Raw genomic sequence first — 8,804 nt, forward strand, 5'->3', positions numbered from 1 at the left:
TTTTGTTCTTTGCAACAACATTTTTATGATTTATGACCACATACTCACATATACTGTACCAAAAATGTAGGCCAGCATCTCCATTATATATCTTTATATTTACTGCGAGTGAAGGATTGTGGGTCTGAGTCTCTGCACTTATACATCGTTCTCTGAGGTGTGAATAATGCCAGCCTGTACACACACACACCATTGGGCACATGCCACTGAATCAGGCCAAAACATACCTTCACTATTGCTCTTGGATTTCAAAGCAAGCCACATTGAGCCGGGAGAGATAGGAATCTCACACTGCCATATGGAGCAAATCACACTGGAGCCATGCCAGCAAAATTACAACCAACCAGAGACAAAACACAGGGAATCACGAGGACGATTTAAATAATAAAGTCACACACAATAGATCGTCTTGAAAACATTCAGATTTGCAAGATATTCCACAAGCTATGGAACATTGAGTGATCATCAACAAACATGTAACTGTTGTACCCGACAGGATATTAAAAGTATGTTTTGCCCGATTGGAAGCCCGTCTTCATATGATTATTGGGTGAGTCTTTGCAACAAACACCCAAAAACGGAAGTAATGAGATACATGACTGACAGTTTTTAAATGGTAATCACTGCTAGGCCTGTTTTATGATAAATAAAAGGTTACACTGTAAATAAATATTACAGAAAAAAAAAAAAATCCATGATATACATTTACTTGAGAAGTAACATTGCATACAAAGCCAAAACCTGTTTTCATAGATTGCATCTTAAATATAGTATCTTCAATAAAATTGTTTTCCCCAAGAAGATTCTTTCTCTTTTTTTATACTGAAAATATATTTGAAAAAATCTGCTAGTACAGTGTTAAATACTGATTCTCTAAAATAAAGTCATAATCTCTCATGCAGTGTTGTTTCTTGAGCAAACAGGTCTTATTTCAAATGATTTTTAAATATTTTAACTGAAAAATTAGGCGATAATACCTGCTAAGAATACCATTTTTGAGGCGTCTCCAATGAGAACATAAGGTTCACTGCCCCCTACTGATCAGCTCAGTGAACTTCAATTCAACTGCATTGTTCTATACTGCACTTTATTATGAACAACCTTGCATAAATTACTTAGAAATAGCTTCCATATCCAGAGGCCTACTGAAAGATATCTCTCTGATTTATTCATGGCATTAAATGCCCATATGCGTAAATAATTATGATAATTTTCATTTGAAAAACAGAACTAGGGACTTAGATAAGAAAAATGACAGGTTCAGACTCAATGGGAAGATGATGTGGGAGAGAGAGAGAGAGAGAAAGAAAGGGAGAGAAAAAGAAAAGGAGGAGGTGAAAGGTCAGGCTTAATGCAAGCATGATTAGTAAACCTAATTATTAGACCACAGTTGGAGCTCTTATGGCCCTGAAAAAGCCAATCACCATTAATCTGGAAGCCACAGAGAGCAATCGCAGCAGCAGAGATTAATGCAGTAATCGGACCACGATACCTCCTATTCATCATATTCTGGTACTGCCAGCACTTAACACTCTGCGTGAGGGGGGTAATCAGAACACAAATGCCAACAAACATACTTCAAGTAAGTGTATTGCCTTTTAAGACAAAGCACATTGTGTCTGTAACATGGATGGATTGCATTTTCATATAATTACATTATTTGCAATAATAATTAGAACTATTACAATGTATTATTCTTATTATTACATCTAAAATAACAAGTAAAATATTAAATAATATTTTTATAAACATTTTTATACGATGTATTACTCTGTAAATATGTATTAGGTTTTATGTTACTGTAATTATACAGAAAAATAAAACCTAAATGTAAAGTGTGACCAATTCCTTTAAACAATTTAGCTCTGTGTTATCTACCTTAAAAGGTAAAAGTCAATGTGCAAGCCAATATTTTCACACACAAACACACACTTTTCACTCCTATGTCTGGATAATGTTCACACTGTCGGTATTCTCACACTTCAGGGCGGTTCTTGGAGAATTCTGTGTGTCCTTTCTCTGCCCTCTGACCCCAGCTCAGTTTTTTTCTCTAACAATCAAAGGCCATATGGTAAACATATTTCCCTGCTTCATTGGGTTTTACTGCACTTGCTACAAGAATGAAGGAGGTTTGTCAGGTTCATGAGGGTAAACGATACAGTCAGCCATTAAAGAGCTTTTATTTCTGTTAGTGCAGCCGGAACAGCTCTCAGGGACCATTCAAACCCGGCCGTCAAATTATAACAACATGAACACTGAGCACTTCTCCTATGGGCCGGTCAAACAGGACTTTTAGGCCAGTGGCTGGTCGTATTATCAACCTAGAATTAACAGTAAGAGCTCATAAAGAAACCCTTTTGAAATTGTTTAATAAAATAGTTGTTTGCTTTAGGCATAAACAACGTTGGGTGTTGCAAGAAAGCAGCATGGAATTAATATTCCAGTTTCAGTGTAAAATTAAGCTCAATCTACAACATTTGTGGCATAATATTGATTACAACAAAAATACATTTTGACTTGTACCTAATTTTCTTTTTTTTAAAAAGCAACAACAAAAAAATTCAAGATTCCAGTGACAAGATGTAAAATACATATGCATGATTTTAGTATGGGAATAATCACTTATTTTACTTCTGTGTAAAGTTGCATCCAACTCTGTTCCCATGACTGACTATTTTATTTAACTTTCTAGTTTAAACATAAAATAAATGACTGTTTAAACCTCAAATACTACAAGTATTACTACAAGTTTTAACAGAAGAATTAAAATGCTTGTATAAAATTATAAGCTTCACATTTCTGCTTTTAACTCATCCCAAAATTGGCCTTATCCACTTCCATTGTAAGTGCCTCACTGATTTTTATATTTTTACGTTTAAGAAAACGAGGAATGAGTCGACATGATTTTTGTGGTAATCAACTATCAATTTAAGCAGGAATTTTTTAATTAAGGTCACGATTCAATTCCGGTGAAACACACACTGATAAAACTCATCCTGAATGTATTCTGAGCCGCTTTGGATAAAAGTGCCAGTCGATTGAATAAATCAAATGAAATTGCTTATTACATTCATGACCGTTTCCAATTACATTTTCATAATATTGATTATTCTACTATCAAGAGAACCTTTCCCTTTTTTAAGTGGGTTAGACATCAAATAGCCATTATGTGTCTGGTAAACAACATTAGAGCTTAATTATATTACTCTTAGAGCAGTTGATGTTTTGAGTGCCAGAATATTGGCAACTTGCTCCCCTGCGGTTTTCTTTCTATGTATTTCTGTCCAGTTTTCATCAGTATGCATCCCTGACTGGTCAGGGCAAGGAAAGGAACTTGCAATTCAATCCTGCCATATAGTTCAGTCTGTTTTATGGAGTCTTGGTTTGGCCCGTTCGGTTTTAGTTCATAACGCTGAGCTATAACTCACATGGACAGAGCCCTGCACCCAAGCACTGACCCGCATCTGGACAGCATCTGGGGTCGGAGCGGTCAGCCCAACAAGTGCTGAAACATCTGTGCTGGTTCCTAAACTCTAAACCTAAAGTACAGGTCAAGTAAAATGGAGGGAAGAAAGGCGTATAAAGGCATAGGAACATGTGAGAAGAGCAGAGTGGGTTTATAAATGAGCAATGTGTTTATTTGCACCATTTATATTTTAAATGGCACAATTTCTCTTTGTATAGCTACGCTACAAATGGTTTAGCGTCACAAATGTCAATACAGATTCTGAGATGCAAATATTTTAAAATTTGTATTTATTTATTACAATGAACATTAAAGGGATAGTTCACCCAAAAATGAAAATTCTGTCAGTAATTACTCACTCTCATGTTGTTTCAACACCGTAAGACCTTCGTTCATCTTCGGAACACAAATTAAGATATTTTTGATTAAATCTGATATTTTTGATTAAAACTTGCCCGCCCCGAAAAGTTATTAAAGACATCGTTAAAATAGTCCAAGTGACTACAGTGGCTCAATCTTGAGTTTATCAAACAACGAGAAAACTTTTTGTGTGCAAAAAACAAACATAAATAACAACTTTATTTCAACTATTCATTTCCTTCTCTGTGGGCGTCGAGTCAGTTTACTAGTGTAATAGCGTACGCTTCTGTTGTTGTACGTCACACGCATCACACACTTGACCAGCTTCGGCCAATAGTGAGCCTACGTGTGATGTACAACACAGAAGCACTACGCTGTTAAACTATGTGAACTGACTTGAGACTGTCAACATGATGGTGAGTAATTACTGACAGAATTTTCATTTTTGGGTGAACTATCCCTTTAAGTGGCGCAATATATATATATGTTTTTTTTTTTACAAATCTGAGGCATGTTGAAAGAGTAAAAATCATCTTGCGGACAAAGTGTAAAATTGTATTTAAAGGAGCTGAAAAAAACAGGGGCCCCCATGAAGGCAAGGACACTTAAAAGAGTTGCAGAACCGGTTCCTGGGCTCTGAAATCTGCGCACAGAATGAAGCCGATCACTACAGGAAGTAAACAACCACATGGCACCAGAGGGAAATGTTTAACTATAAAGTGAGGGATGAAAGACAGGGCATTAAAAGAACGAGAGGCGTTAATCAAAAGACAAGGATGTTTGGCCGAGCACCCATGATAGGAGGAGGATAAAAGAACTTGGGAAGAGATAATTGATAACAGATCAGCCCTGGGGCGGACTCAGGTGCAGATAGGATGTTACTTCCCATGCTATTCAGAGGAAGGCATACATATAGTTTTACAGGATGTATTGTCTCCAGAAGGACTTTAAATTATTGTAATGTAAATTTAATGAACAGACAACACACTACAATTTATAATAAAATTAAGTCATCTGTTAAAGTCAGCAGGGGGGTAAAAGCCAAGAAATTGGTGCAAATGCTTTTTCATTTTCATATTTAATGCTTTATGACGCAAGATTAATGTGTCACTATGCATAAACGCTAGCGTACACATAAGCAAGAACTAAATTACTCATACAGAATTAATTTGTAATGTAAATTAAATGACCTGACGACACTACAACTAATAATAAAACGTCAGTGAGGGGGATAAAAAGGCAAATGCTTTTCATTTTCATTTTTAATGGAGTATAATCAAAGGTAAATGTGTCCTGCTTTTTATAAACAATTATTTGCGTGCACAAAAAAGCATGCACTAAGTTATTCTCATGAAACAGGCTTGTAATGTATATGTAATGACTAGACAACACGCTAAACACTATAATAAATTCATGAAATTTAGCAGGGGGTTAATAGGCTGAAATTAGTGAAAATGCTTTTCATTTCCATAATTATTGCATGCTACAAGGTAAACATTTTATGCTATTCATTTAACTGCTACTTCTTAGCAGCTATTTTACTAAAAGAACATCTGGGAAAATTATATATATATATATATATGAATGATACATTTGTGCATCTAAACTATACAGAGTTGCTTTGCACAAACACTTACTTTAGTATACACAGATTTAATAACTACATTTTATGAATCGTTACAGCAAACAAATAAACATACACACCTCCCATCTGTCAGTGCAGTGACTTAGCAAATGCAGTTAGCGGCCCATCAGTGTGGCTCTCCATCAGAGAGCAGCAGCTGTATGCAGCAACAGAGAAACACTGACGAACTGAAGGAGGAGGAGGAGGAGGAATTGGAATTGACGAAGAACACTATCGCTCTTCTTAACGGGATGTAACAGAAGAGGCAAGCCACTTGAGACAGCTGGCAGGGAGAGCGTCTGGCATGCAGAATGAATATCTCTGAAGATTGTCCTGGGGTTTAAATCACACTACAGGGTTCTACAGGCTTTCAGACGAGTCATTCCGTGCGGCGAGGAGCTGATGACTGATATTATCAGGGTCATGAACCATAAAGAAATAAGTGGGTCTGTAAACTCAAGGACAGCAGGAAGACCTCACATCGTTAAAAGCACGTTTGATTGAGCACCTGGAGCTGTGCGGATGGTTCGTTCCCTCCCTCGACTCATCCAGAATCACGTGAAGAACGGTCCCGTTAATGTGTAACCTATACTATTGACTGTATTCATATGAACTCACTGTCAATCTGGCAACATCTCATTGACTTCAAATATCCCATTGAGTTAAAACTGATGATGTAACAGGATTGATCTATTGACAGGCCATCCATTACATGTTTAGTGACCTTTATGTGGCACGAGGAGCTCATTGCAAATCACTTATTTGGAACAGATTTCAGATTTTGTGTTTATACCAGGGCTGTTAATCACTATATCTATATCTCTATGTATTGATCCATATCCATATCTCTATCTTTCCATCTATACATCGATCCATCCACAAACGCGCATATACACACAAAATATATACACAAAAAATCTGGCATATACATGCACACAAAGTGGAAAAATGCAATTAACCTCTAAATAACTGACAACCTACGTTTTTTATCTCAGGAAATAAAATAAAAAAACAAGCGGAAAGAAGAAGGATGAATAGAAAAGAAACAAATAGGAAGGAAGGAAAAGGAAAGGAATTAATCACATATATATATATATATAATCACTAAATAAAAGTAAGGAAAATTAAAACAGGTATAAAATAAATTAAAAGAGACATATGATACAGTTATAAAATGAATTAAAAGAGTGAAAAGATGATACATAGATAAACTTCTCATCTGGCAAAACACCAGTTTATGACATTTTTCACAACTCCCAGTTTTACTCTGAGATTTTCCCATGGTGATTAAACTGTGTCTATGGTGTTATTTCGGCACCTAAGAAATCTATTGGACGTCTCAGATTAGGGAAAAATCGGACAGGAGGAGCTCTAGGACTGACTCACGGGGTAACCTCGGGTTCACTGCCCCATCAGTCCGCACCCCAAAAACCCATTTGTTCGGAAGCTCTAGGAATGGAATCAATCCAGTCCGAACCCCACAGAACCTCGAGTTTAATCACATCAAACTCACAACTCCACCACAGACCCAGGTCATCAGCATGATTTCATCCCTCTTACCCAATTCTCAGTGCTATTTGAGTTCAGTTTAGATTAAAAAGGAGGATGCAAAATAAAATACAGTGTAATCAGTCGGACGCACAGTGGCACAGAACTCATTAAGTAAATGCACAGCTAAACAGATGTGTTTTGAGTGTGGGTTTGAATGTGACTACTGTAGGAGCACATCTGATCTCTTCTGGAAGCTGGTTCCAGCTGCGGCTGGCATAGTAGCTAAAAGCGGACTCACCATGCTTAGAGTGAACCCTTGGTATTTCTAGCTGATGTGATCCTAATGATCCGAGTGATCTGCTGGGTCCTAGGCCATTGAGTGATTTATATACCAGTAATAATGCTTTAAAATCAATCCAAAATGTAACTGGGAGCCAGTGTAAAGACCTGAGGACTGATGTGATATGTCCAGATTTTCTGCTCAGAATCCTGGCAGCAGCGTTCTATTATTTGGCTCAGTGGTAGCATATACAGGTTGAAGAGGAGTGGCGCAAGAATTAAGCCTTGAGGGACATGTCATGGATGTCCATTCAGACTTATGGTCTCCTAAACTCACATAATAACCTCTCCCTCCTAAGTATGACCTGAACCATTTTAGGACTATCCCAGAAACCCTGATGCAGTTTTCCAGCCTGTCAAGAAGTATGTTATGATCGACAGTGTCAAATGCAGCACTGAGGTCGAGTAGTACCAGAATTGATGTTTTGCCTGTATCAGCATTTAACCGAATATCGTTAATTATCTTTATGAGGGTGGTCTCTGCTGTGATGTGGGCGGAAACCAGATTTGTCAAAGTATCCATTTGAGGTTAAGAAGTTGTTCTGCTTATTGAAGACAACTTTTTCAACGATCTTGCCTATGAAAGGAATATTTGAGATTGGTCTGTAATTGCTCAATATGTTGCTATCCAGATCACTCTTTTTCAGGAGGGGCTTGACAACTGCAGTTTTCAAGGAGCTTGGAAAAGTCCCAGTGAGAAGTGAAGAGTTTACCACTTCTAGGAGATCTGCTTCTAAGCAGTTTAAAACACTTTTGAAAAAGGAGGTGGGGAGTGTTTCAACAAGTTGATGTTTTAAGGTGCTGTACTTTTTCTTCCAAAATTTTACCATTAATTTCTTCGAAATCAGACAACTTTCTGAGGATGTGGTCTGATCTGTCTTACCTCAGTGCCCATGAGGATATGCTGATCGCCTTTCTGATATTATTGATTTTCCCAGAGAAGAAGGAAGCAAACTAACTGCATTTGCTGTCTGAGACCATAATCTGGCTTGGGGGATTTGTTAGACATTTTTTACAGTAGCAAAAAGAGTTTGTGCGTTATTTATGTTTCTGTTTATAATATTTGAGAAGAAAGTCTGCCTAGCTTTGCCTAGTTCCTCATTGAAAGCATGAAGGCTGTCTTTATAAATGTTATAATGGACTACAAGTTTTGTCTTCCCCCACATGCGCTCAGGACAAAAGGACAAAAAAAAATAATGAAAGGACACTAAATCAAAGCTCCCAACGCACACACAAACACAATCCATCAGATAACGACAAGGACTCTCCTCTGCCTGAGGCCATGAGACCCAGGTGACATCCTTACACACACTTTCTCTTCCTCTCTGCGTTGATTGTGCTCTGGGACGCTGGCGAGCCCTTATCGGCCATTTAAGAGTGCCAGGGGGTCTGATGAACTGGCATTTCCCACCTCTTTATATGCTAATGCTCCTGTTTATGAAGTTGTCCTCTCCATGATTCGTAACAGCTTGCTGTAGCCGTGGGGGAAGCTTTGTTCGCTCTGTGTTTGTCTGTGGGGTCTTC

This window comes from Siphateles boraxobius, unplaced genomic scaffold (genome assembly GCF_051911475.1).
Source record: "Siphateles boraxobius isolate OS27281-9 unplaced genomic scaffold, OSU_SipBor_1 46, whole genome shotgun sequence".
NCBI classification, from domain to species: Eukaryota; Metazoa; Chordata; class Actinopteri; order Cypriniformes; family Leuciscidae; genus Siphateles; species Siphateles boraxobius.